Source organism: Dermacentor variabilis, chromosome 1 (assembly GCF_050947875.1).
Source record: "Dermacentor variabilis isolate Ectoservices chromosome 1, ASM5094787v1, whole genome shotgun sequence".
Lineage (NCBI taxonomy): Eukaryota > Metazoa > Arthropoda > Arachnida > Ixodida > Ixodidae > Dermacentor > Dermacentor variabilis.
The window spans coordinates 24,628,396-24,655,415 of NC_134568.1; the positions used below are offsets into that span (position 1 = coordinate 24,628,396).

General features: G+C 44.6%; 1 long non-coding RNA gene across 1 annotated transcript in view; it reads left to right on the forward strand.

Moving 5' to 3' along the window:
• The first annotated feature begins 9,599 nt into the window (after positions 1-9,599).
• The window catches only part of LOC142570440 (uncharacterized), a 91,112-nt gene continuing 73,691 nt past the window's right edge, over positions 9,600-27,020 (forward strand). Inside the window, exon 1 of the long non-coding RNA XR_012825667.1 lies at positions 9,600-10,013. This is a non-coding gene — a long non-coding RNA (uncharacterized LOC142570440). The remainder of the gene's footprint in view (positions 10,014-27,020) is intronic.

Below are 27,020 nucleotides of genomic sequence, written 5' to 3' on the forward strand. Positions count from 1 at the left end.
ACCTTGTGCTCAAGCCGTGGTACAAGGTCAATGAACGCACTTCCGGCAGCCTCACAGGACAACCCCGGAGGCTGTTCCCGAGGACCGAGTGGTACCCGCTCGTTGATACGGGCGTCAAGGACACCGTGGCTCAGTGTAACGCCATGCAAGTACCATGGACCGTGCAAGGAGCCTGGCACCAGACAGTGGTAGCCTCGATTTTCACCATGCGCCAACTAATACAGAGGTAACGATCAATTCGGTATTTTCTATGTCACATATAAGGACCACTGCGAACATCCTCAGTGGACCGATAAATTTTATTTTATTTCTGTACTGTTGTCAAAATCCCATTGACGGATTGTTTTGCCTGGCGAAGAAAAGAAAGACAGCGTGTAACTTGTTGATTATTACAGAGTAGTACAAATCAGGAATACCTGTCATATAGCAATTGGCCATGAAGCGCATTATTCAGCTGGTATTGCGTAATAACACGATCAATTGTATCACGTTAGGCTAACAGACGGTTTTTGTATGGTAGGAATGAATTTACTTTCATGACATTACGCTTAATATTAGAACATTTACGATATTTAAAGGAGTGAAATGCGTCGGCAGGCGCACACATTGCACACTTGCGTTCATATTCCAGCGGAACGCAATGTTTAAATAACCAGATGATTATTAAGCAAATTCATTATATGCCACTTTAAATTGTTCTCTAGCATGATTAGCCGGAAGAACTATGTGCAGTTATTCAGCATCTGCAACTATGCGTTGATCGCTATCACTTTTCGAGGAAGAGTATGCAACTTCCACGAATTGTGTGGATTTGACTCGCATATTGCTTTGTAACCGTAACTTTGACATTCGCCCTATCCTCTGCGCTTGCGCCTGCTGTCGTTGGTTAGTGGCTTCGGCGTTGTTCTTCTAAGCACGAGGTAGTGGAATCAAGTCCCGGACGCGGTGGCCGAATTTCAATGGGGGCGAAATGCAAAAACGCCCGTGTACTGTGCATTGGGCGTTCGGTAAAGATCTCCAGGTTGTTGAAATTAATCCATAGACTGTAGAATTAATCTGTAGAAATGTTTGTTGCACTGCGGCGTGCCTTATAATCAGGTCGGTATTATGGCACGTGAAGCCGCAGAATTTCATTTTATCCTCGATGCATTGCCGCTGGTAAAACGTCATATGCCTCGCAAACTTCACGACGATGCGTAGCTGCTTCGTGTTACCTTGCTTTATATAATTCGAGGTGCCTACGCTATTGTCCCTGCTGAAATCCTCCATTCGGTTTAACTAGAGGAGATCCTATCGAAATTCATTGGAACGCAAAATATGTTTTGCTTTGCATGCAGTATATCGGGAATTTGATTTTTGTTGCATTTTAATGAAAAACGCTAGAATCTCCGCACTTTCTGAGGAGGATTCTTCAATTAAGCAATTAATGTTAAATTCACAAAAATCAATTACAACTCTAACTCCAACAAAAAAAAAATGAAACCGATATCCCAGTTCGTTGAATTTACGTAAACGCTGATAAGCATAAAGCGGATAAAGATTATATTTTATAAACCGCTCTGTAAAACACCGTTAATTTGTGAGTTCGACTAACGCAAACCAAACGTAAAAACTGGAACAACGTATGATAAGCTATAAATTCACAGGGCACATTTGTCCGTTTCAGCTACCCGAGCTAACAGCAACAGCATACAAAACAAGAGAAAAATATTTTTTTGGAGCAGAGCCAATAACTCGTAAACTTTGTGCTAAACATTTTTATGAACGCATTTGAAATAGTTTTTAAACTCGTTTACGCTTCAAATGAACAAGTGGGCTCACTCAGTCGGCCGTATTCCTCTATATGCTGTAAATACAACGAATGTCATCGCTTAATCCTCACGTCGCAAGACCGAGCAAGGAGTTACGATTGAGGGCATCGAATTGATTTGTGCAAATTCGGCAATGTCTCGTATCGGCACTAGTCTGGCAGAAGGAAGATAAAGCCCGCCGAAAGGGCAATTATTGCTATTCTTTTACAAAAAGCCTGGAGAAGGAGAGAACACGATATGTGCCAATGAGAACGCGACTGCGAATTGGGAGGTTTGTATCACATCTACGCCTGAATATAGCGTCTATCATATTCATTTATCCATTCGTTCCTTCGTGGTTTTGGTTTCCCAGCAGATTTCAACTCTCCTCAAAGCTAGATGACATCACTTCATTGGATAGAATTGCATCAAGAAGGGTTCCAGCCTACGGGCCAAGAAATTAGCATGGCTGCATATAATAATAATAATAATAATAATAATAATAATAATAATAATAATAATAATAATAATAATAATAATAATAATAATAATAATAATAATAATAATAATAATAATAATAATAATAATAATAATATTAATAATATAATTGGCAGGAGAACAACATCAAAACATTTTTGGGTACGTGCTAAATTGGAGCTCCTGTGTACATACGATGCCGCTGTCTGCTACCATGCAAACTGCGTAAGACACAAAAGGCAAATAAACTATTAAAAAAAATGTGCATTGAGACACTTCTTTGTCACAGGCGGTAGCTTTTCCGACACCACACTTAGTCACATAGACAAAAGCGGGGTATCAAAGAATGAAGTTCAGCCCTTGCCCCTTTATGAAAAAAAATTACAGAATTGCTTGTAAGTGCTTAAAACTGTCGCAGGAAAAACTCACAATAAAGCGAGTGATCATAGTGAACCTGGCAAGTATTGTGTTAGGACACATTTTTAGCTTTTTAAGTTTCTTCATTGGTTGGGATGAAGTCCTGCCTGAATAAATAACATCGGATAAAAAAATGCTAACCTTCAATACCACTTCCTGAGCACTTTTCGGTCGCACCTTAACATTAAGTTTTAAATACAGGGGAAAATAGCAACTGTTGGAACACGCAGAATAATTTTTTGGCAATCTATAAAACGTTTTCAGTATAGTTAGGGTGAGTTAGAATAAATTATGGTATATATTAATACATGGCAGTTCGATTTCCAGAACCAACATTACTATGTGTGTTCAGCACAATTTATCCTGCTTCTCGGATGCGTGATGAAATCGTTAGTGTTTCGATTCAGAAGGCGCAGGTTACTGGTTACTTAGAATAATGCAGGACACGTTTCGTGAGACGAGCTGCAGCGTTCCTCGGAGCCTTGCTTGACGACCGGGCAGTTAAACAGAAGTGTTCATTGTTGTCATGTGTTGTCATGTATTGTCAACGCAGTGCGCGAGATCCGAGTACGCCAGGAGCGGAGGCGGCCGCGACCATGAGTGGCCAGTTCGTCTTGTGCGACCATGTGCCTTCTGTCGAGTACCGCCTCGACGTCTGGGGCTGCAGGCTACGCATCCACCCACGTGACACGCTGCCGTGCGCGTCGACGATGCTGAACGCCTTCAAGGCTGAGAGCAACGGCGACACGTACGGCGTGGCTAGACCGAGCAGCTGCCTTTGGAGGCTGCGCGCGAGGTAAGCAAAACACCAGTCCAGCTAAAACACTGCAGTCAATGTGCGGCCTCTTTTATTAGTATTCTATTTAAGCCATCTTATCTCGTAAGAGACACCGTGATCGTAGGTCACATATATGCTCGTGTAAGCCAAGGTGTCACGACGAACTAATGCCTAGGCCGGTTTGAGGCAATCATGTAGCGTAATCTTTCAACGTTAAATATACGTTCAGAGAAGGGATTGTTGCACTTTCGTCAAATACCGATGTCGGAGCTTGTAGAGAGGCATGTAGCCGGTTCGCTAGCACCCAGTTCTGGGCAATTTGGCCTTACAGTCAAAGCTGTTAGGAGATATAGAGATAATGTATAAATAAAAGGACTGTGAAGAGCAAATTTCTGGTTCGCATAATCGGTCTTTTATTGAAGTCACAGAAAACTTGAAATCTTTGAAAAAGAAGATACAAGATAAAAAGAAGCTGCACAAAGTCTAGAACTTTGTCGCTGAGTAATATATAAAGGATATATTTCTAAAGCCTGCATGTATTGAGTAATAAGGCGGACAGCACCACTGGTAACCTTTCGTGAATTCATAAACGAAAATGAAAGCAAGAGGCTGCGGGCCTCTTTACTGTTTCACTTCTCTATGTACACCTGACGCATATACACCTACCATGAAAAAGGCACAATATAAGAGGAGTAATAGATGTGAGAAAGTTCGTACGAAATTACGCGTTATAGATAAAAGCACGCACGACGAGAAATAGAAGTACGACACACTCGCCGTAATTGCTTAGTGGCTACGGTGTTGGGCTGCTAAGCATGAGGTTGCGGGATGGAATCCCGGCCACGGCGGACGAATTTCGACGGGGGCGAAATTGGAAAACACCTGTGTATTTGGATTTAGGTGCACGTTAGAGAAACCCACACGGTCCAAATTTCCAGAGTTGATTGTTGTTTTGTAACGTAAAACCCCATATTTTATTTTTATTTTAGAAATTCACTAAGCATACAACTGATATGTAAATATTTGGAAAAGAAAACAAACAAGCACGCCAACCTAAGAATCCAGCGATGGAGAAAATGTGTTGCTGCGTGTTGTCTGTCCGTCGTGGATATATTACGCGAAAGCCCAAAGTCGCTGTAGCCCTTTTTGCCTCGCAATCTGTAGTGTTCCGTGAGACAAGTCGCTAGGCGATGTAGTGGTCACGCATGGTATTACAGAAAAAGTATCGCCTTGTGGAAGCTATGAGTCACTGTCATTGTGTCCTTAAAGGAGCGAAGGAAAAGCAAAGTTGTTAGCCACCCGACTGTAGAACGGAGCGATAAAGGTTCCCCAAACGTGTTTCTCAGCCTAGGCGATGTGCCTTGGCTGACATCGAGTTCCCGATGTCAACAGCCACATGCACAGCGTATCATGTGGGCGCACTCAAGACAGCAGAAAGTGGCAGAAAACATGCCACCCAGGAGAACGCCACACAAAGGGTTATTTGGGTCTCTTAGGACGCATACTAAATATTACGCAACTGATTTTCCCGTTCATTAGTCTTGAGACAAGGGCAGAAACTCAGCTGAGTGGCCAGTCCCTCATGCAGATGTATACATCTGGATGGCGATGGAAAACTGAGGCATGACTCACACTCCGTACCTCTCGAAGTGTCGAGGTCGTTTGGAAAATAAAGTATTCAACACCAAATGACACTGTATCTATTTAAAACCCAGCCGCAACGAAGTTTCAACTTGGCTACTTTGATTCTAAATGAGTAACACCATGCTATCATAACAGTGTTGGTAACGATTGGCTGGTAATTGTCTGCGTTTTTTTTTTTTGTATTAGAGACCGCAAGTGGCCGCCAATGCCAAACCACGCCTGCGATATTTCAATTGTGCCCGGGTGATGCCTAAGCTCTCAGATTTTGCCGAAAGGTCAAGCGAGTTCTTTCTCAGTAATTTAAGGTCTGCGCCATTTCGGCGGGCGAGGGCGTTCTTGTCGGTTTCGGTGTCGAAAAGGCTTATTTTTTTATACAAACAGGCCTAATTGTATTTCAAAGAAAATATTTTGAACGAAGGTTGCTCTTAACCGCGCTTTTTTAAACAAGGCTATTTTTACAGTCCGAAGTTTTGATGCGGTTGTTCTTCAAATGAAATGGCAATTTTTTTAGTCCTTAACGTAAAATAATGTATCGTTCGTCTAAGAGGCAGTCAAGTCGGATGAATCATTTTGTGTGAGGAATGCCTAGCACTAATTTGTTATTTCTTACATTTTGCTTGCCTTTGCTTCAGTTGGTCCTGACCTACCAAAAGATCAGGGGGCGCAATAACGCGAAAATATTCCAAATCATTCTATTCCATTTCTGCAATCAGGCCTCCGCGATTGGTCAAAATTTTTTCGGGCTACCCCCACTTTGTTTGTCTGTCACGTGATGTCAGGAAAACTCTTCAACCCATATAACGTATTATGATTGATTAGACCGAACAAAAGAAAAATACTCATTTCGGATTCTGCGCCTTTTTCACCATCAGCCCTCCGCTATAAGTCAAATGTGTTTGGGCTGTGCCCACTTCGTCTCCTGGTCCCGAAATGTCACAAAACCGAAAAACAAAATTCGCCACTGCAAAGGGACGTATCAAAATTAAATCTTCTCCGGAATAGCCGGAGACTCCCCCGTTTCGAAATGAACAGATGATGGCTGCCCGCCAATAGCTCCGGCACTGGATGCTCAGAGCTGCAGTGGAGAATGGATTTACAAGTGTATAATAAGATATCTTGAGTGGCAGATGGTGCTTTCGAGCCCTTTCGGCACCCACACCCGTGACTAAAATTATACAGAAAAGGGATTACCGTTAAAACTCATTTCTTCCTGCGTCTGTGAATGCAGAATGAAGTTAAAGACTGCAGTCCAAACTTGGCATTACGAGTTTTCTATAGTGCACTCATTAGTTTCCGTTTACGCGTGTTAATTACGAATAAATTCCGTTTTGTTGGCGACCCTGTAATCCGCATGCTTTTTTTCACGGGTACGCGACATTGCTCTACCACCTTTGTTATCTTTAGGGTTCGCTTTAGTGGCATTTTTACCCTTCCGTAGCATGTTCCCACGCTCTTGTACCACAAAGCGAAAGCTAAGCAAAACGAAGCGGGCCAATCGCCGACGACGGCTCTGCCACCTCGTCCGGTTGTATACTATCACGGCGCTAGCTCGGACCCACGGAAACGCTCTCCACTTCTACGTACTCCTCGCCTCTAGTCCGCTAATTAGACAAGAAAAATGTGTCATGGTGGGCTATGCTATTCGCTTCAGAAGCAAACCCAAGTGACCTCCTATAACGACGAGAGCTTTCCATTGACCTCTGTAAACAACGCCATAGGTCACCGAACAACGCTTACGTCGACGGTTACGTAAATATGACGTCAGGAGATTGAAGTAAAAACACATTGGAATAGATTTACTTTATTGGGCGCCCGTTTGCTATTTCACTTCTCTGCAGCAATTACAGAGGCCTGCATAAGCAGCGCTCGAGCAACGTATTTTGCTTGCTATCAGTGGCCAGGCTAAATTCTGCGTTTTAGGTGCATTTCGCGTATGAAATGGAAAAGTGGCTTTTCTTAGTCTTTATTTTTTTATATGCGTGGCACAAAGACGCACGTATGTACCTAGGTATGTTGTCGAAGGAATACGCTCTTACTATAAACAAGAATACTTATTAAATGTGCAACAGATTGCTACGTCCTTTTTCAAAGCAATATTTTATAAAAATATTTCGACAGAAACACTGTAAAAAATATAATCGGAACTAAGGTTTGAGTTTTTGTTTCCGTCTTCTGGTGGGAGGCTAGAACTAAGTCGTGTCTGGCCGAAAAAAATAAATAACGTGGAACTGAAGCGTTACCCGCTTCACATGCAGCGATAGGACCGTCCGATTAAACCGGTCGGCCTCTGCTTCCGACGGTGCAACAATGATAAGCTTTGGATTAAGAAGGTACCATGAGAAGTTGCGCAACTGTGTTTCCAAAATTGCTTTCGAGAGCAGCGCTACAGTGAGTGCGGAGAGTTGAGCCAGGCAACAATCAAAAGATGTTTTCGGACAACATACAATTTATACTACATTGAAAAGGAAGGTGTAGAATCAGTGCATTTTACTAGTGCGGACATATGGGGCAGATACTTGGAGACTGACAAAGAAGCTTGAGAACAAGTTAAGGACCGCGCAAAGAGTGATGGAACGAAGCTTTCTCGGCATAACGTTAAGAGACAGAAAGAGAGCGGTTTGGATCAGAGAGCAAACGGGCATAGAAGATATTCTAATTGACACCAAGAGAAAAAAATGGAGCTGGGCAGGTCATGTAATCCACCGGTTGGATAACCGTTGTACCACTAGGGTTAAAGAATGGGTAGCAAGACATCGGAAGAGCAGTAGAGGACGGCAGAAGACTAGGTGGAGCGATGAAATTAGGAAATTCGCGGGCGCTAGTTGGAAGGGATTGGCGCAGGACAGGGGTAATTGGAGATAGCAAGGAGAGGCCTTCGGCCTGCAGTGGACATAAAAACGCTGATTATTATTATTATTATTATTATTATTATTATTATTATTATTATTATTATTATTATTATTATTATTATTATTATTATTATTATTATTATTATTATTATTATTATTATCCCAATTTCCCGACTATATCGACAGCTGCGCCAGTTTTATTACAGTGACTGTTTGTGCCTCGAAAATCGAGCCATACGTTTTGTCATTTCCATAACCTTCCAAAGCTGAATTTTTAACCCCTGTGGGAACAAAATTCCAGCTTTCCAAAGCCTAATCACTGCATTTGTCTCGTGTGGCTTGTTTTCTGGAATGTCTCTGTCTCCTGCCTTTGCCAATATTTGCCCTGTACCTTCATATAATCGTGAGAAACCCGTTCGTGCTACAGAAAACGCGCAAGCTTCGCCAGGTAGCCGCTTGGGACGCTAGCTGCTACGTGTCCAGATGTGCTGCCTATAAAAGAAACCTGCGCAATTCAAGAAAAATTCGTTCACGTTCGCGGATCAAAGCGAGTACGAACGCCTTTTCGGGGTGGTCTTTCCACCATCTGAGATAACCAGGAGTCCAGCTTAAGTGCACGCATCATGTAGGCTAATCAATCGAAAAATCGAAACACATGGAGTAGGGTGGATTACAATTTTCCCTTTAATGAACTTTCCTCCACCTTGCGCGCTTCAGTAGAACTGATTTCCCGTGGTCAGTCTCCACGTGCTTTGAGATGTCCAATAATTCACCTTCATGCTGCAATGTGCTAACTTCCTCGTTAACTTAGACGGTAGAAAGACCGCCAATGAAAGGCGTTCGTCAGGAGGTCGATCTCTCCGGAGTAGGACGAATTTTTCATAAGCTCAGAAGTTTGGTTTCTGAAAAACGGTGAATTGTCTGCTTTAAAGCGTCATATTACAGTTGAACTTTAAAAAAACAGTGAAAACGAGATTTCAGAAAGCAAATCTTTATTTCGCTTCCTCTTTTCTTGAATTCTGAAAAAAAAATTCAAAATTTCAGGTGGATGACAATTTTCTTGTTCATGAGCCTTTCTCCACTTTGCGTGCTTCCAACAACTGAGTTTCGAAGTCCGCAAAGCTCTACAACGCTTATTTCTCTTCCATTGCAAATACACTATACATATCGCAGAAAGCATTAGACATAGCGTTTTATTTCACCGTTTAGCGTTCGGTAATAGAGTGGTTGAAGTAATTCGAATAGTATACGTGCTGATCCATGTTCGCGTAGGCTTGTGTTCTGCATTGCAAGCTCCGTGTCTTCTACAGTTACGCTCTCGAAAGCTTCGTCAGCACATAACTATTCCTTTGGGACAGCTCCTTCATATAGACAAACCTTCTTATTAGATGTGTAAAAGATAAATGTTCTGAAGAGATTGAAAGGATGATAGCGACTTTGAAGTATATTCTGTTAATTGCGCATAACACCATTAGCAGCTTCGCACAAGGTCAAACCACTAAAACGTGGTTTACCTCGATGGAGTATACGTTCACCTGCGGTAACATTTCTTTTAATTTTTCGTTCGGGAAAGAGGACATCGGCTTTCTTCGTGGCTGAGTCACACACAATTGCATCTTTTCCCTTCTTCCATCAGGTTCGCCGCGAACAGAGCAGACGGCAGTGCGACAATCACGACAGGAGTCGCCCGTGGTCTCCTGCATCGCCGCACGTGTGGCTGCCGTCTGCTCGGCTGCACCTCGTCACAGCTGCAGCGGCACAGCTGCCCCAAGCTCTGCAGGCGGCCTTACCGCCTCCTCAGCTGCGCTTAAACAAGTTGAGTCGCTGGCCGTGCGTTCTCTGCTGACCACGTGACCAGCGACATCAAAGTGCACTCGGATCACAGGCGCGATGGCCACACTGGGCGTATGCTAGTGCACTGCTGGCTGCACCGCGTTCACGGGATGCCCACGTTGCGCAAGGCTTGGCGAGGCCGCCCCCAGCAACCGCTGCGAGCTAGTCGCCGTGTCGCTATCCCGCGACGATAGTGCAACGAAACTGTGGCGCCGCTTGCCAGGAGTGGGTGCACTTTTTTGTCGTAACTTTTTCTATTTTTTTCGGCGTATTTCTGTGAAAGTAGTATCGTTACATGACTTTAAAATACAGTTTTTTGCGATCGAAATACGTTGCTATCTTCATTCCTTGAGCATGCTATGTGTGGGCGACGGTAATAGGCGAAATTAATGGAGGCCTGCACCCTATTTCTCAGTGTGCTTCTACTTTTTTTTCCATAAATATGCCGTTCAAAATCTTCGACGTTATCTCGAGAAGTCTGCTTCGTTAAATGGTGACCAGGGCAGACAAGTGGTTGTGTTCGTGTGCTCCGCTTTAATATCCTGCAATGTAATCTAATCCACGGAAGCAAAGGGGTCGCTGGAATTGCACGCCGCGTTGCTCCAAACGAATTCCTTCTAAAGGCGCCAGGATTCAGCCTTCCTTTTTAAGGGTTCCTTGGAGGATACGAACGCATACTCTCATGCATACAGAGAAATGTGTTCGTATCGCTCACACTTAAGAGGGACTTGAGGACGGCAACTCCTGACACGGTAAGGGTTCTGAAGATGAAGTAGAACACGGATATGATTACGTTATTATTATTATTATTATTATTATTATTATTATTATTATTATTATTATTATTATTATTATTATTATTATTATTATTATTATTATTATTATTATAAGTTTGACCCATACTTAAGTTTTCCTTTAACTCTGGTACTGGTCGTTAGTAGATGTGACAGCTGACGTTGATTTCTTTGGTTTACGCAGGTCATTAAACTTGCGCATATTCCTACCTACAAAACGGCTCAAAAGTGTTCACTGCTTTTGTGAAGAACTATAAGTGACAATAAACCTGAAAGACCGCACACACAGAAAAGCGAGCACAATGAGGCCTAGATATGTAGAAGCTTAAATTTAGGCGCTGTCATTACCTTTGCAATTTTATTGTAGCCATCATCACTTCATCCACCTTGAACGTGCTGAAGCCAGCAAGAGAGGTAAACGAAAATATTTTGGAGCTGCGTGTGCTCTTACTGTTGAAAAAAGAGCGCTCAAGATGTGTATTGACGATGAAAGTGGCGATGTTTCGAACACTGCTGATGCCTTTGCAAAACATTTATCTTCTGTATTGGGTCTAAATATGCTTCTACATCAAGTAACCTTCATTCTCACTCTGGTACCGTGTGTTCGTGCGTAAAGGATGTGACCTGAATGTAAGTAACATATGTCTCCTCGACACACGCTAATAATTTCGCTAGAAGTCATTCTTTCGTAGTGGTTAAATGCTCTGCTAACAATATATATTTAAAGAGCGTTCAGGTGAACCCTAATTAAAAAGGATATGACAATACTCGCCCTGTAGTGCTGAGATGTAATGAGATCTTGCGGTATATACAGCGTATCCACTTAGAGCTCAGACGAATATGGCAGGGAAAGCTGAACGCACGCACCTAGCATTTTGCATCGTGCTTCCCCCGATTGTTGGGAACACAACACTTCTTAGGAACGCCGATGTTTATATAACGCCAGTAATAAAATGCGGACCTTTTTACATATGTGGAGAGATGCGCAGTGACGCGATTATGGAGATTATGGAGGATTGTAGACAACTTGATCCAACAAGGGAACTGGCTCATCTAACACACAAAAGCTACTGGGTGCACTATTTGACGGGCTATCGGCAATAGATATACGATTGCGATGACAAGCAAACAATGTTCACGTGCCAGGGAACATTGTTTGGACAATCCCCACGGCCAAGGTGAGCAGCGTTATTTGGATCGGCTCCATTCGATGAGGTATGGTCGCAGACATCAGGCAGTGTTTCGACGTTAACTTTTTCCAGTTGGTATTGGTAGAACCGACGCAGCCGCGAAATGAGTGAATGACTGCGTTTACACTCTTCGCTCGCGGTACCCATATATACGTATATATATGGGGGGTTCGTGGGAGAGGCAAAAGGCGAAGTGAGAAGGCGAGGAAGCGCTACTACTACACACGACAGCAGTTGCGGGCAAACTGGTGAGTTTAGGTTCAAGGTCCGGCACGGTTTCTCCTACTTCTGAAAACTAAACACCACGCAAATATGTCAAGCAGACAAATGACACGCGGCGTACTGACGCAAAGCCGGAATAAAGTACTGTGGCATAAAGGCGAAAGTACGGAAAGGGTCGCACGTGAAATAAAAACTTCTGTGCCCGCCTCTCCAGCTGTGCGTCTGTGGCATTGCGCAAGATCGCGGGTTCCATCCCGACCGTGGCAGCCGCATTTCAACAGGGGTGATATACAAATATGCTCGGGCATTAAGGTTAAAGGGCACTTTAAAGGTTGTGGGGGGTCAGAATTACTACAGAGTTCGCCACTGAGTCGTGCCTCATGATCCGATCATGGTTTTTGCAGGTACAGCCCCATAATTCAAATACAGTTTAACACTTCTCCCACTATGCTATTTTCCGTGTGACGCAATGACAATGCTAACCTTCACGAAGGATATGGCGCAGAACAACGGCTCAAGCAAACACCTCTCCATGCGTGTTCTGCGTACTAAGCAGAAAAACAGCACTGGTGCCCGCAAGCTAATGTTTAACATCAACTCACCCACGTCGTGTTGGACTAAACGTCGAAGAAATTACGCTTAACCGTAAAGGTTACCGCTAATTATGATCAATCAAAGCATCCAGCACAGAAACCTTCCTTACATCGATTCACACTGTGCCTGCGATCTGCAGAATTTTTTTTAACTTGGTTTAAACGGTGCCAGCAGGGGAGCTCGATACTCTTACTTCACTTTAAGTAACCCTGTGCGTAGCTCGGAGCATGCATCCATGATTTCTTTCAGTTGTAATTCATGACATGCAAAAGAACACAAAAACTCGCCAGTTTCAGGCACACACTTTTGGGTATGCTCGTCATATCGATAAGGAGGGCTCTTAAACCGCCTATAGATATCTTGCACTTCCGCTTAAGTGCGGCTTATACAGCATTGACGTCGACTTGGTGGTGGTGGGAGGGGGAGGGGAGGCTGAAAACTTTTTTTTTCTTTTGGAAGAAAAGGGGCAGAGGGACAAAAGGGGGAGGGTGCTACGCATGGCCGCCCCTCGCAACATTCTCAACGAGCCCACGATATCGCACCTGGAGCATAGGAAGGCAGCTACCCCCTGCTCTTCGCTGCCTATTAATTTACGGAGGAACAAGGGTGGGGGGTGCTTCGGGTACCCCCATATGATGTGATTAAAATTTGCTTTGGTTGTGGAGCAAAATATACAGCTAGATGAAGGGTAGAGAGAGGAGTCGATGAGGTGAAGGAGAGGGCAAGGTGTGAGTGGCGCTGTCACTACAGCACCTCGCACCTGCGCGAGGATTTGTTTATTAGCTGCGGGAAGATTAAACTTTCTAGGCGGTAGCGGCTACAGATGTCGCGAAAAGTTGGAAGGCGACAGCGCGCAGTTAATGTAGCCGTTGCCGCAACGGAATCTGGCTCATCTAATGCCTGCGCCCGGACCGTAAATCCTCGTGCGCTGGCGTGAGCCGCTCCGTTTCTGGCAAGACCAGCGTGCGCGGCAATCCAAATTGTTATTTTCCTATTCACAGAAACGAAGTGCGCCAATGCAGCCATATACACTTGAATCTGTGTGATCGGATTGGTGGGAGTCGCGATGAAGTAATAGGAAAGTTTGTCACCTGAAGGGAACTTGTCATTTTGTTCGTCCTCTCAGAAATCACAAGTTCACTGCATCGAAGGGAACTAAACCAACTCCCTCACAGTAGCTTAACGAAGGGTTCAGCATAAATTATTTATCACCAAATACGTCACTGCACTTTTCGTAGTATGAACTGTCTGTCTTTTATCAACGAAGCCTGCTGCATTTTGTGCGCATTGGTATCGCCTATGGGACTTTTCTGCAACAGGTAAAAATTTTCAGTACTGCAGCTTTTTTCACAAACTTAAGAACTTCAAGTATCCCTTCCATAAGACAACTTGGAATCGACCCAGGTAGCAGAAAATCGACGGTAAATAAACACGTGTGAAGCTTTCAGCATGGGGTCAAATAAGCAGCGTGGGATATTTTGGTATGGCATATTTTTCTACCTCCAGCAAATTTCTTCAAGCGTCCAAAACAAAAAAAAAATTGTGGCGTAGTAAAAGGGGGACACAGCGCGATTACTTTTATGCCCAGCATTTATACCTTGTGGTCATTTTCTGCCCCCTCCCCCCCCCCCCCCCTAAGCTCATGCATCCGGCCATTCTGCAGCTTGGACCTCGCCAATATTGAAACTGCAGTGTCAAATGCCTCTTTTTTTCTACAGCGCTGCCAGAGAGCGTGTTTTGTGCAACAAACCGGTTACATTCTACCTTCGCATTTATTTACCATCGTAGATTAAGTCAGCAAAATTTCTGCTGATGCGACCGTAACTCGTCGGATATTCATAATGAGCTGCTTCTGCCTGCTTTCATTGCAATTAGTATGTAGGGCTCACGTGGAAAAACCTTGCTGTCCGCTTTTACTTCTATGTAGTTTGTAGGACCGCAAGGATGTAAAATTATTGCCAAGAATGAGCAAAAAGACTATGCCATTTTGGTACTACATGGTTCCGGCTTATCTCTAGACACGTTAAACATTAAGAGGTTAAAACATCTAGAGCCCTGCAATGTTGGGTGATGTGCACATACAGATCAAGTGAATTGGCTCTTCATTTGTTGCGAGGTTATTTATGAAATAAAAGCTGGCTATTCTCGAGTAAAGCATTATCTTTTGCTGAGTGATTATGCACGAACCCCAATAAAATTTGTCACGAGGCTCAGACTTCATCGCGAGATCAGTAACAGAGATATGCACGTTGACCTCTATCTGCATTGGAAAAATAATCATAGTAAACTCCTAGCGACTGCGAAGAAAGCGATTTGTTTTCTTCACTATACTCCAATGTTTCACTGTCTCCTCCTAAGACGGTGGTGGTCGGACTTCAGTTTTGCGACATAACTTCCACGACAGCATGTAACAAAAAACACCCTTGGGTGCGGCCATAAACGTCAATGGCTGTTGCAACGTCATACTGCGCTGACGTGTCGCTATTCGCTCTCAGCACGCGGAGTCTGAACCGCCTCGACGCATGAAATGGAGTCAGAAGCTGATGAAGGGAAGCTTTCATTTTCTATCGTCTCCAAAAAGGTTTGGCTTCCTTGGTTTCCTCACCATACATCAGCAAACATGGGGTTTGGATAGAAATTTCCAGCCTGACGCAAAGATGAGTAATGCAGAAACGTGCAGAATTCTCCCGATGTCTCAAGCATCCGTGACTGGAAGAATGGATTGATTTCAGGTCACGCCAGCGCCACCAAACCTTATGAAAGGCCTTTCTATAGCCGCTCAAAGCGCCCGAGAAAGCGACCGAACCTTCGTCATGTGAAGAGCAGGCAGTCGCAGCATTGTACTCGGCTTCTCTACACTAGCCTATCGAATAAGCTTCGTCTTCCAGACTAAAAGCGCACTTTTCTAGGCAGAACACTTGGTTATATAGTTTTAGCTTCTGAAAATTCCCCATAAAGGCTACAAGAATAATCATTGCCACTGATTCTACTTTTGTATGCAGTGCAGTGGAGAAGACCACAAATTCGGCCCCTTTGAAAACATGTCATTCATAAGATTCACGTAATTTCTGTTTAGTTCACTAACTATTGATATCAGGCCACCGAGCATTTAATCTTAAGGCAAATTCACCTTCACGTGCTCCTTTTCATAGTGCGGTGGTCACTATGCTTCAATCTTCCAACTACTACGTATATCACTGCCAGTTAGACATACACAGTCTCCGATGGGAGCAAAATGCAAGAACGCCCGCGCACCGCGCATTGGGTTCACGCTGAAGAATCACCGGTGCTCAAAATTTATCCAGCTTTTACAGTCACTATGGCGCGCCTCTTACAGTAAATCTCTTACAGTAAATAGCGAATGCGGTGGAATGTATATTGAACAAATGGGGATGGTATTATGTGCTAATATGGCGACAGCAACGGCCTCTCTGTTTATGACAGCTTCTCTAGCTGTGATACCACCCTGCAGAACAATGGCTACAGCACCCGAAAGCCGGTTCGCCTGAGTACGGTCGCACCGTACAGCCTTTTCAAAGAATCTTATGTTTTTCGCTGAGGTTTGTTTCCTATAAGCACAATGCCACAGGAGAGAATGTACTTAACATGGACTTGATGTCACCTAAGTGTCGTAAGAGCCCCTTGGTATTCCCCTGGATAATAAAATCCATTTTGAAACTAAAACGTAAAAAATGGCAATACGAGGGAATAAGAGATAAGAACGATGTACGGTGGCGTAGTTCTGAGAAAGACTGAAAGACAAGAGCGATAACCTTCAAGTTATCGCTTTCTTACTTAACGTGGTTTTAGTGAGCTTTTCCCTGTTTCCGCGCTCGAGGGAGCGCTTGTCGTTAGGCGTCGATAACACTGGGTTTTTGCGTCGACTAGCATCGCTATCTCTGAGGCGCTGGAGAACCGAGAGTTGCGCGCCGAGACACTTGTCTCAGGCCTAGGGTTTTGGGTGATTTTGGCGGCCTGCTGGTCTGCTGTCTATAGGGACCATGAAGGCGATGGAGCAGCACCGGCTGCTTCGACCATGGAGGCGGCAGGGGTCACGGCGGGACCACTATGCGTGGGCAAGGAGAACTCCTGAGGCCCCTGAGATACGGGCCCCACCAGCGTCACATCGGCATTACTTCTTCGCGAAAGTCATGATAATCCTTTATCATGAATTTTGCTTCAAAGAACGAGATTTTCGCTTTAACAGTTAGTGCAAACACTCCTTTTTCTTTTTTCCAGCAGTGTAAAGTGGTCAACGTAAAGTATTCGATAAGATTTAAAAAATATTCGAATTTTCGAATAATGTCTACTCTCTCCGAGAACCACTGCGCTGGAATAATATTTGATTGTCACTTAGTAACGAGGGTCACAATGGCTTTGTATTCACTGTAATGTACACTGGTCTGCATACTCACAACTGCAAACACGTGCTATGATTATGTCAAATTGACGCAGGTACGGCACTGGTGGGTCGGTTGGGCCGGATCGGTGTTGCATCGCAAGCAATATTCCTACAACACGAAACGGGTAAACCATTCCCTTTTCCGTCCCGAAACATACATATTAAAATCACCCACAACGAACCCACAGATAGTACCATCGCAAGTGAGTAGCCATTTACCTTACGCGGCTATGAGCCATTGAATTTGCTTGCTTACTAACTGGGGTATGAGCCATCGCCTACCGGGGTATGAGCTATTCATGAAGACATTTTCGACATGCCATTGTGTATGTTGCACGCGTGGTTAGAAAGAATGTAAAAACTGTTCGCTTCACTTTTCTGAGTGCTTGTAACCTCTCACTGATGTGGCTATAAGCCACTGCATTTTTTGCTTACTTACGGGCGTATGAGCCATTGATGATGATAGTTTTTGAATGCGGACACGAACATTCTGTGGCATCATAGTTGCATACAGGTCCGTTGTAATTAGAGACAGCGTAAAATAAAAAAGCGGGTCACTAGGAGCGTTATGAGCCGTACCCATGCTCTCTGCGGAGGGCGTGGGTTCGGGCATAACAATCGGCAAGTTATCTTTAAGTGTTAGTTTTGCTTAGCTCGTTTCTGAGTTTTGGGTCGTTGGCGCCGTCCGCACAAGCGCGCCGAACCCAGAGATTCTGCAGTCTGCAGTTTCCAGGGGTGTGTGCCACTGGTTGTGGGCCGTGGTCGCCTCGCCATGCTTGTGACGCCGTCATTTTCACATCAGCGTCGTCACACCAAGTCGTCGCCAAGCTATCTCACGTAATCGTCGTCATCCAATGCTTATACAGTTGATGTCACGTGGTCAGCGTCACACCATCGTCGTCTTACAACGTCGTCAAACAAGGCTCGTCACACGGTCTTCTTCACAAGATCGTCATCATACAGATGCATCGATGCCATCATCGTCATACACTCGTCGTCATTATATTGTAACACCTCTTTAGTCATTTAATCGATGACATTCCATCATCACTTCGTCGCAATGACGCCATCGTCATTCGGTCGCGAACATGCCAGCGTTATGCCATCGCCGTCATTTCGTCGTTGACATACATTCATTGTCATGCAGTCCTCGTCATATCGTCATAGTGAAGACATCATGGCCCTTCCATTGTCGTCATTGCAGATTCTTCATCCGATTTTCGTCATACCGTCATCGTCATGTCGTTGTCGTCAAGGCAACAACGTCATACGCTCGGCCCTCATCCCATTATCATCATGCCGTCATCGTAGTGCTGTCCTCGTTATACAATCTTCATTATTTCGGTACCGTCCTGCAACGGTTATGCCTTCGTCTTCATAGCACCTTAGTATGCGCTAAAGTATCCTCAGAACTTCTGTGAGAGCTCGAGAATTAAATATGAGCGTAGTAGTTTAAACGAGAACGCTATGAAAAATTATTTTTTCAGAATGAAACTTCAAGAAATAAGCGCGACCTTCAAGATGCTCAAGCGATTTAGGCATGCCGAGAAAGGGATCGAAAACGCCTTGCCCAGACTGCAGCCTACCGCTTGAATATTTGCACTACAAACTCTAACCGTACTACGTGTTTTTTCGTCGACTTTGATTTTCGTTTAGCTTATCAATTATACAATCCAAGTAAAACAAGAAATATTTCCCCTATCTTTTCTTGGTTTGATTATGTGTTGATTGCATATGTGGTACGGTACCGTCAAAGCGCTAGAATAAGGCCCGAGGAGACATCAAAGAGCAGGGGCGCTATGAAGGAAGCCCTGGATTTCGGCCAAGCTTGTACTCTTCGTGAGCACTGCCAACCCCGTCTCATAAATAAACTAGTCGTTTAGAGACATGACATTTAACCCGAGGGACGCATCTATAATTATTGGTTAACATCACTTGCACGTCACCTCATGGGCGGACGGCAAAGACAGTCTCACGTGGTCAAATCGTAGGGAGCCTTCTTTCATTTGTTTATCGTTCCACAGAGTGCATATGCCGTGCAAAAATTATTGACAAGAAATATGTTTTGTAAGTTCAATTACAAGCTTTGTGAAAGTTGCGCAAACATATTTGAAAAAGGGAACCCAGCGGACGCGACATCAGCTGAAGACAACCAACGCACTGACACCAAACGCACATTCTCCAACAAAAAGGCTTAGCTTACGTGGACGCAGCCGCACAAAATCCGGAACGAGGAATCAGAATGGACATGGTCATCAACTCAAGCCTTTCCGCAATTACAAGCGGCTATATAAACTGAACAAGCGTGACTCAAGCTGAGGACCCGTCGCTCTAGCTGCGGCGGAGGGCTTCAGAACCGGCAAGTCAATAACCATTTCAACTGATTCACAAGACGCCTGCCGACATTTCCTGAACAGCAGAACAGGTCACCGCACACACCGTGTACTCCTCGAGATGAGAGGTGGCGCAACACTCCCCACAACACAACCACAACCGATCGAAACAAGATCCCGTGGGTGCGGGGACATGCAGGAATGGCGGGGAGCGATGTGACGGACAGGGTTACTCGACGGTACAGAATCCGTGTACCTGAAGAATCCTAACTCGAAAGTCCACCGTCTGTTCCAAGTGAATACTCGGATTTATTGCCACACTACTGCAGGGGAAACAGGATATGATATCCTCCCCTACATAGACAACTCACGAGGGCGGAGGTAACTGATTCGAGACAGCTCCAGACAGGAACCTTGCCCAACCTAAATCTGCCCAGTAAGACGTGCAACCCGCCAGATGCGCAGCTAAATACCCGCAGATTCCCATGTATACCACTGATACCCATGTATCAGATGACATGGGAATACCAACATATGACAGCAGTCCCCAAAATCATAAATCTAAGTGGGGAGCAATGGCAGGCTCTGCAGTCCGACGACGGCCTCTAGGACCAAATTAGTCTCGTGCAGCGAGCACGCATGGCAGCTGAAACCACTGTAACACTGGACAAAGTGTCCCAGCCCAGCTAAACCCAGTAAAGAGCATCAAAAAAGACCCCGACAGACTGCCACGGAAGACCCTGTAAACAGAAACCGATAAATGTTTCGGATGATGATGATGATGATGATGATGATGATGATGATGATGATGATGAAGCAGACGGCACGCTTTCCTGCACAACGATGTTTGCTTAGTGCCCACGTGGGCCCTTCTTGCCTTCTGGACGGGGAATGATACGAGTCAACCAATACAAGAATGATACAACGATACAAGTCACTAAAAAGAGGTGATACGCCTTCGAAGGTGGAGGCTGCAGGCGCTTCGCAGAGTCTGCAGATATACAGGGAGGAATTCACGTTGACGTCTTGCATTAATTGGCTGCCCTGACGATTTCGCACCTTTGCACGCGCTTTACCTCTGCTAACAGTATGTGTGGCATGCGTAAGCTTTGGCTCGGGAGCCCTGATCGTTTCATTGCAAAAGCAATTATATAGACACTTCCAGGCACATTTGCGCCGTCACCGTCGCCATGACATTCAGTGTAAAGTCAAGGTGCGATAACCGCGTGGTCGCGAGCTGCATGCTATAGGTGCGAGTGAGAGCGTGCGAGGATGAGCCGAAGATGGTTGCTCGATCTCGCTTGTTCAAGGGTGGAAGGCGGGGAGCAAGCGCGTCGTCTTCCATCGTGCGCAAGGCACCGAGAGAGAGGCGAATGGAGGAGAAGGCACGTTCTCCTCTGGCGGCGTCTGCGTATGGCACGGATTAGCGCGGTCGCGCCGGCCCTATCGTGAAGGCGACAGGCGGTCGGTACACAGTCGCAGGTGTGCCGTTGGCTGATGGTTTAGTGTGCGCGGTGCTTGCCTTCCTTAGTACGCGTAGAAGTGAGAGGCAGCACTATAGTCAATTCGCTCGCCACATATGCCGCTCTACCTGATGCCAACATTTTCACAGCGAGTGCCCGTGGTCATGGACTGAGATGTGTTCATGTTTTTTTTGTGTGTGTGTGCGCGCATAAAACCATGCTTGTGAACTTATTCAATACGCGAATGTTTACAAGTTTACGGCCGATAAAAGTACTATCCTTCCTCCGTATAGCAGCCTAATTATTTGCTATCGCAATCGATGCTTCGCCTCGTGCGAAACTGCCAGATTTCTTTTTACTCTGCTACCACAACAGTAATTTCGATGCGGTTTCCTGCATTTCAAAGAAAAAGGTAACATCAAGTGCAGTAGACACATTTCTTACTAACTCCGGCAGTGTTCTTATAGTAAAGTTCAATATTTTCAAAATGCAAGAACGCTAAGCGCCATGTTTACAACTCTGTAATTCAACAAGGAAAAACAATATTTCCAGTCACTAAAGTACTCCTGATAGTACGCCTAGAGCAAATAAACGTGATCTATGACACATGTTTCTAAACTATACTACTAGATTTATTATAAGTTTCGCAAGATACTTGTAAACATTGTAACAATTTCACGTAGACTATTATTTCATATATCCCGTTTGCCCGCTTTATGTGCTCTAAAAGATGCACATGATAGAAGTGCGTTGTCTGTTTTTCCTTTAGAATTGTAGATGTGTAACATTTTCATGTGTATATTTTTTCGACTTACCCGTTCTTATGAATGATTTTGAGAAATATGCACAGCCGTAATTTGATATTGTGCTTCCCGAACTACATAGTCTGTAACTTTATCTATTAAATGCAACAAATATTGTCCAAATCTGTACAGCGGCTGTCTCATAAAAGAATTTCAGCGTTTTACATGTCTCTCAATACGGAAATCAGAATAGCCAACATGCGCGCCATTGTGTCGCCCCCACCCCCCTTTTTTTTACTGGCTGCACGGTTTTACAAACTCTTATTTCAGCTAATTTCACTCACGGCTGAAGCTCGCGTGTGGACGAAAGCAGAGCATATTAGCAAAGCGCCATGACTCGCTATACACAAGGTTTACAAATGCAAGAGAGGAAAAAGAAGAACGACACGGAGGCCACGCCCTCCCGCGCTGGCACGCGACGCCCACGCGACAACGGAGAATCTCTCGCGCGCTTTCGAACACGCACCTCATCGTGGCGGACGCACTTCAAACGATCGCAGAAAGCAACGGCGTCGTCCTACTACCTGTCATGGGGATCGGTGTACCTGGCGGCATGGAAATTCACCGTCTCCTCCAAGGCTGCCTGTCAATCATCTCGGAAGAGACGCCATCCCGCAAGACGCCTTCCTCGTTTGCACTCGCCGCACTTCCAGATGGGGCCAAGGATGACGTGCCCTACACCTTTAGTAACTTGGCCATCGAGGACGTCCTCCCAGACAATCGGGAACTTGTGGTCAAGCCATGGTACAAGGTCGATGAACGCACTTGCGGCAGGCTCACAGGACATCCCAGCAGGCTGTTCCCGAGGGCCGAGTGGAACCCGCACGTTGACATGGGCGTCAAGCACACCGTGGCTCAGTGCAAGACCATGCCAGTATCAGGAACCGCGCAAGGAGCCTGGCTCCAGACGGTGGTAACCTCGAGGTTCACCGTGCGCCTACTAACAAAGAGGTAACGGTCAATTCGGTGTTTTCTATATCAAATATCAGGACCGCTGCGAACATCCTCAGTCGACAGACAAATTTCATTTTATTTCTATACTGTCGTGAAAATCCCGCGGACGGCTTGCTGTGCCTCCTAAAGAAAAGAAAGACAGCGTGTAACGTGTTGCGCAGTAAAGAGTAGTACAAATCAGGAATACCTGTCATATAGCAATTGGCCATGTAGCGCATTATTCAGCTGGTATTGCGCAATAACACGATCGATGGGTGAGATTGTATACGTTGTAACACGTTAAGCTAACAGACGGTTTTTATATGGTTGGAATGAATTCACTTTCATAGCAATACGCTTAATATTAGAACATTTACGATATATAAAGAAATGAAATGCATCGGCAGCCGCAAACATTGCACACCGGCGTTCATATTCCAAAGAAGCGCAATGTTGAAATGCCCAGATGATTATTGAGCGAATTCATTATATGTCCCTTTAAATTAGTCTCTCGCATGATTAGCCGACATATCTGTGTGCGGTTATTCAGCATCTGCAACTATGCGTTTATCGTGGTCAATTTCCGAGGAAGAGTATGCAACTTCCACGAATGTTGCTGCTTTGACACGTCTGTTGCTGATTAGCCGTAACGTTGACGTGCGTTCTATCCTCGGCGCTTTCACCAGCCGTGGTTGCTTATTGACTTTGGTGTTGTGCTTTAAGCACGAGGTAGTGGAATCAAATCCCGGGCGCGGTGGCCGAATTTCAATGGGGGCGAAATGCAAAAACGCCCATGTGCTGTGCATTGGGCACTCGGTAAAAAGGTCCAGGTGGTTGAATTTAATCTGTAGACTGTAGTTTTTTGCACTGCGGCGTGCCTTATAATCAGATCGGAATTATGGCACGTGAAACCGCAGAATTCCATTTATCCTCGATGCATTGCCGCTGACAAAACGTCTTATGCCTCGCAAACTTCACGACGACTATAGCTGCTTCATGTTACCTAGCTTTATATAATTCGAGGTGTCTACGCTATTGTCCCTGCTGAAATCCTCCATTCCGTTAGAGTAAGTTTAACTAGAGGAGAAGCAATCGAAATTCAATGGAACGGAGAATATATTTTGGTTTGCATGCAATATACCGAACTTAACGTTTGTTGCATTTTATTGAAAAACATTTGAATCTCCGGGCACTCCGAGGAAGATTCTTCAACTAAGTTATCAATGTTAAATTCAGGAAAATCAATTACAACTCTAACTACAAAAAAAAAAGGAAACGATATCCCAGTTCGTTAAAGTTACGCGAACGGTGATAAACATAAAGCAGATAAAGATCAGATTTTATCAACAGCTCTCTGAAACACCGCTAATTTGTGAGTTGGACTAATGCAAACCAATCGTAACTTCTGGAATAACTTAAGATAAGCTATAGATTCACAAAGCACATTTATCCGTTTCAGGTACCCTTGCTAACAGGACCAGCATACTAAAAAGGGAGAAATCTTTTTGCTGCAGAGTCTAGAATTCGTAAACTTTGTGCAAAGCATTTTTATGAACGCATTTGAAATAGTTTTTCAACTCGTTTACGCTTCAAGCAAACATGTGAGATCACTCATTCAGTCGGTCGTATTCCGCTATATGCCGTAAATACAACGAATTTCATCGCTTAATCCTCACGTCCCAAGCCAGAGCAAAGGCATCGAATGGATTTGTGCGAATTCGGCAATGTCTCGTATAGGCACTAGTCTAGAAGAAGATAAAGCCCGCCGAAAGGGCAATTGTTGCTATTCTTTTGCAAAAAGCTTGGAGAAGGACAGAACAACACGATATGCGCCAAAGAAAACACGTCCGCACATTGGGATGTTTGTATCATCTACGGGTGAATATAGCGCCTATAATTTTTATTTATTCATTCGTTCCTTCGTGTTTTGGTTTCCCCGCTGATTTCAACTCTACTCACAGCTAAATGACATTACTTCGTTAGATAGAATTGCTTCAGGAAGGGTTCCAGCCTAGGGGGCAAGAAATGATCACGGTTGCCTACAATAATAATAATAATAATAATAATAATAATAATAATAATAATAATAATAATAATAATAATAATAATAATAATAATAATAGCCACGAGAACAACAACTACAACATTTTTGGGTAAGTGCTTAATTGGAGCTCCTTTGTATTTACCGTGCCGCTCTCGGGTACCATAGAATTTCTGTAAGGGGAAAAAAGGCAAATAAATAAATTAAAAAACATGCATTGAGACATTTTTTTGTCCCAAAGGGCGCCTTTCCCCACAGCACACTAAGTCACATAGAGAAAAGCGGGGTATCAAAGGGTGAAGTTCAGGTTTCTGCCCGTTTATGAAGATAATGCCAAAATTCAACACACAACAAAAGTGCTTGAAACTAAGGCAGCAAAAACTGACAGTAAAGCGAGTGCTGCATGAGGTAGTAATCATACTGCACCTGGGAAGTATTGTGTTAAGACAATTTTTTTTATTTTTTGTACATTTCTTTATTAGTTGGAACGAAGTCGTGCCTGAATAAATAAAATCGGATAAAAAAAATGCGAACCTTCCATACCGCTTCTTGAGCACTTTTCGGTCGCGGTTTAAAATCAAGTTTTAGATACACGGTAAAATAGCACTTGTTGGAACACGCAGAATAATTGTTTGGCAATCTATAACACCTTTTCAGTATGGTTAGGATGAGCAAGAATAAATTATGCTGTATCTGAATACATGGCAGTTGGATTTCGAGAACCAACTTACTATCTGTATTCAGCCCTTTTCCTGCTTCCCGGATGGGTGAATGCATCGTTAGTGTTTCGATTCGGAAGGCGCTGGTTACTTAGAATAAAGCAGGACACGTTTCGTGATTCGAGCTGCAGCGTTCCTCGAAGTCTTGCTTGACGAACGTGCAGTTCAACAGCAGTGTTCATTGTCGTCATGTGTTGTCATCGCAGTGCGCGACATCCGAGTATGCGTGGAGCGGAGGCGGCCGCAACCATGAGTGGCCAGTTCGTCGAGTGCGACCACGTGCCTTCTGTCGAGTACCGCCTCGACGTCTTAGGCTGCAGGCTACGCATCCACCCACGTGACACGCTGCCGTGCGCGTCGACGATGCTGAACGCCTTCAAGGCTGAGAGCAACGGCGACACGTACGGCGGGGCGAGACCGAGCAGCTGCCTTTGGAGGCTACATGTGAGGTAAGCCAAACACCAGTCCAGCTAAAACACCGCAGTCAATGTGCGGCCTCTTTTATTAGTATTCCATTTACGGCCATCTTATCTCGTAAGAGACACCGCGATTGCAAGTCGCCTATTTGGTCGTGCAAGCCAACGTGTCACGATGAACTAGTGACTAGGCCGGTTTGAGGTAATCATGTAGCGTCGACGTAGTAGTTCTGCGGAAACGCGCAAGGTGGAGAGAAGTAATGAATAAAGGGAAAATTCATATGACTCATATGACGTATTATGATTGATTAGACAGAACAAAACACAAATACCCATTTCCGTTTCCGCACCTTTTTTCACCATCAGCCGTCGGCTATTGGTGAAATGTGTTTACTCCGCCTGCTATAGTGACGCAATGTCACAAAACCACAAAAATTCACAAAAAATTGAACTTTTTCGGAATAGCTGGAGACTCCCCCGTTCCGAAATGAACAGATGATGGCTGCCCGCCGAACGATCCGGCACGGTATGCTCGGAGCTGCAGTGGAGAATGGATTTACATGTGAATAATAAGATATCTTGCGTGGCAGATGATGCTGTCGAGCCCTTTCGGCACCTACACCCCTTACTAAAGTTATACGGAAAAGCGATTGCCGACAAAACTCATTTTATTCTTCTTCTGTGAATGCAGATTAAAATTAAAGGCTGCAGTCCAAACTTGGCATTGCGAGTTTTCTAGCGCACTCATTATATTCCGTTTACGCGTCTCAATTACGAATAAATACAGCTTTTTTCGGCAGCCCCGTTGTGCGCATATCTTTTGTAACGGGTACACGACGTCGCTCTACCACCTTTTTTTCCCTGAAGGTTCGTTTAAGCGCTATTTTTACCCTTCCGTAACATTTCGCTGCGTTCTTCTACCAAAAAGCGAAAGAAAAGAAAAGCGAAGCGGGCGAATCGCCGACGCCTGCACTGCGCTCCTCATCCGGTTATATACTTCCACTGCGGTAACTCGCCCCTACTGAAATACTCGCCACTTCTGCGTATACTCCTCGCCTCTGGTCCGCCAATTAGACAAGAAAAACGTGTCAAGTTAGGCAACGCTATTTGGTTTCGAAGCGAAGTAATGTGTCCTCCTATAACTACGAGAGCTTTCCATTGGCCTCCATAAACGACGCCACGGATCACCGAACAATGCTTGTGTCGACAGTTACTTAAATATGACGTCAGGAGATTGGAATAAAAACAGATTGGAATAGACTTAGTTTATAAGGCCCCCGTTTCCTATTTCACTTCTCTACCGCAATCATAGAGGCCTGTAT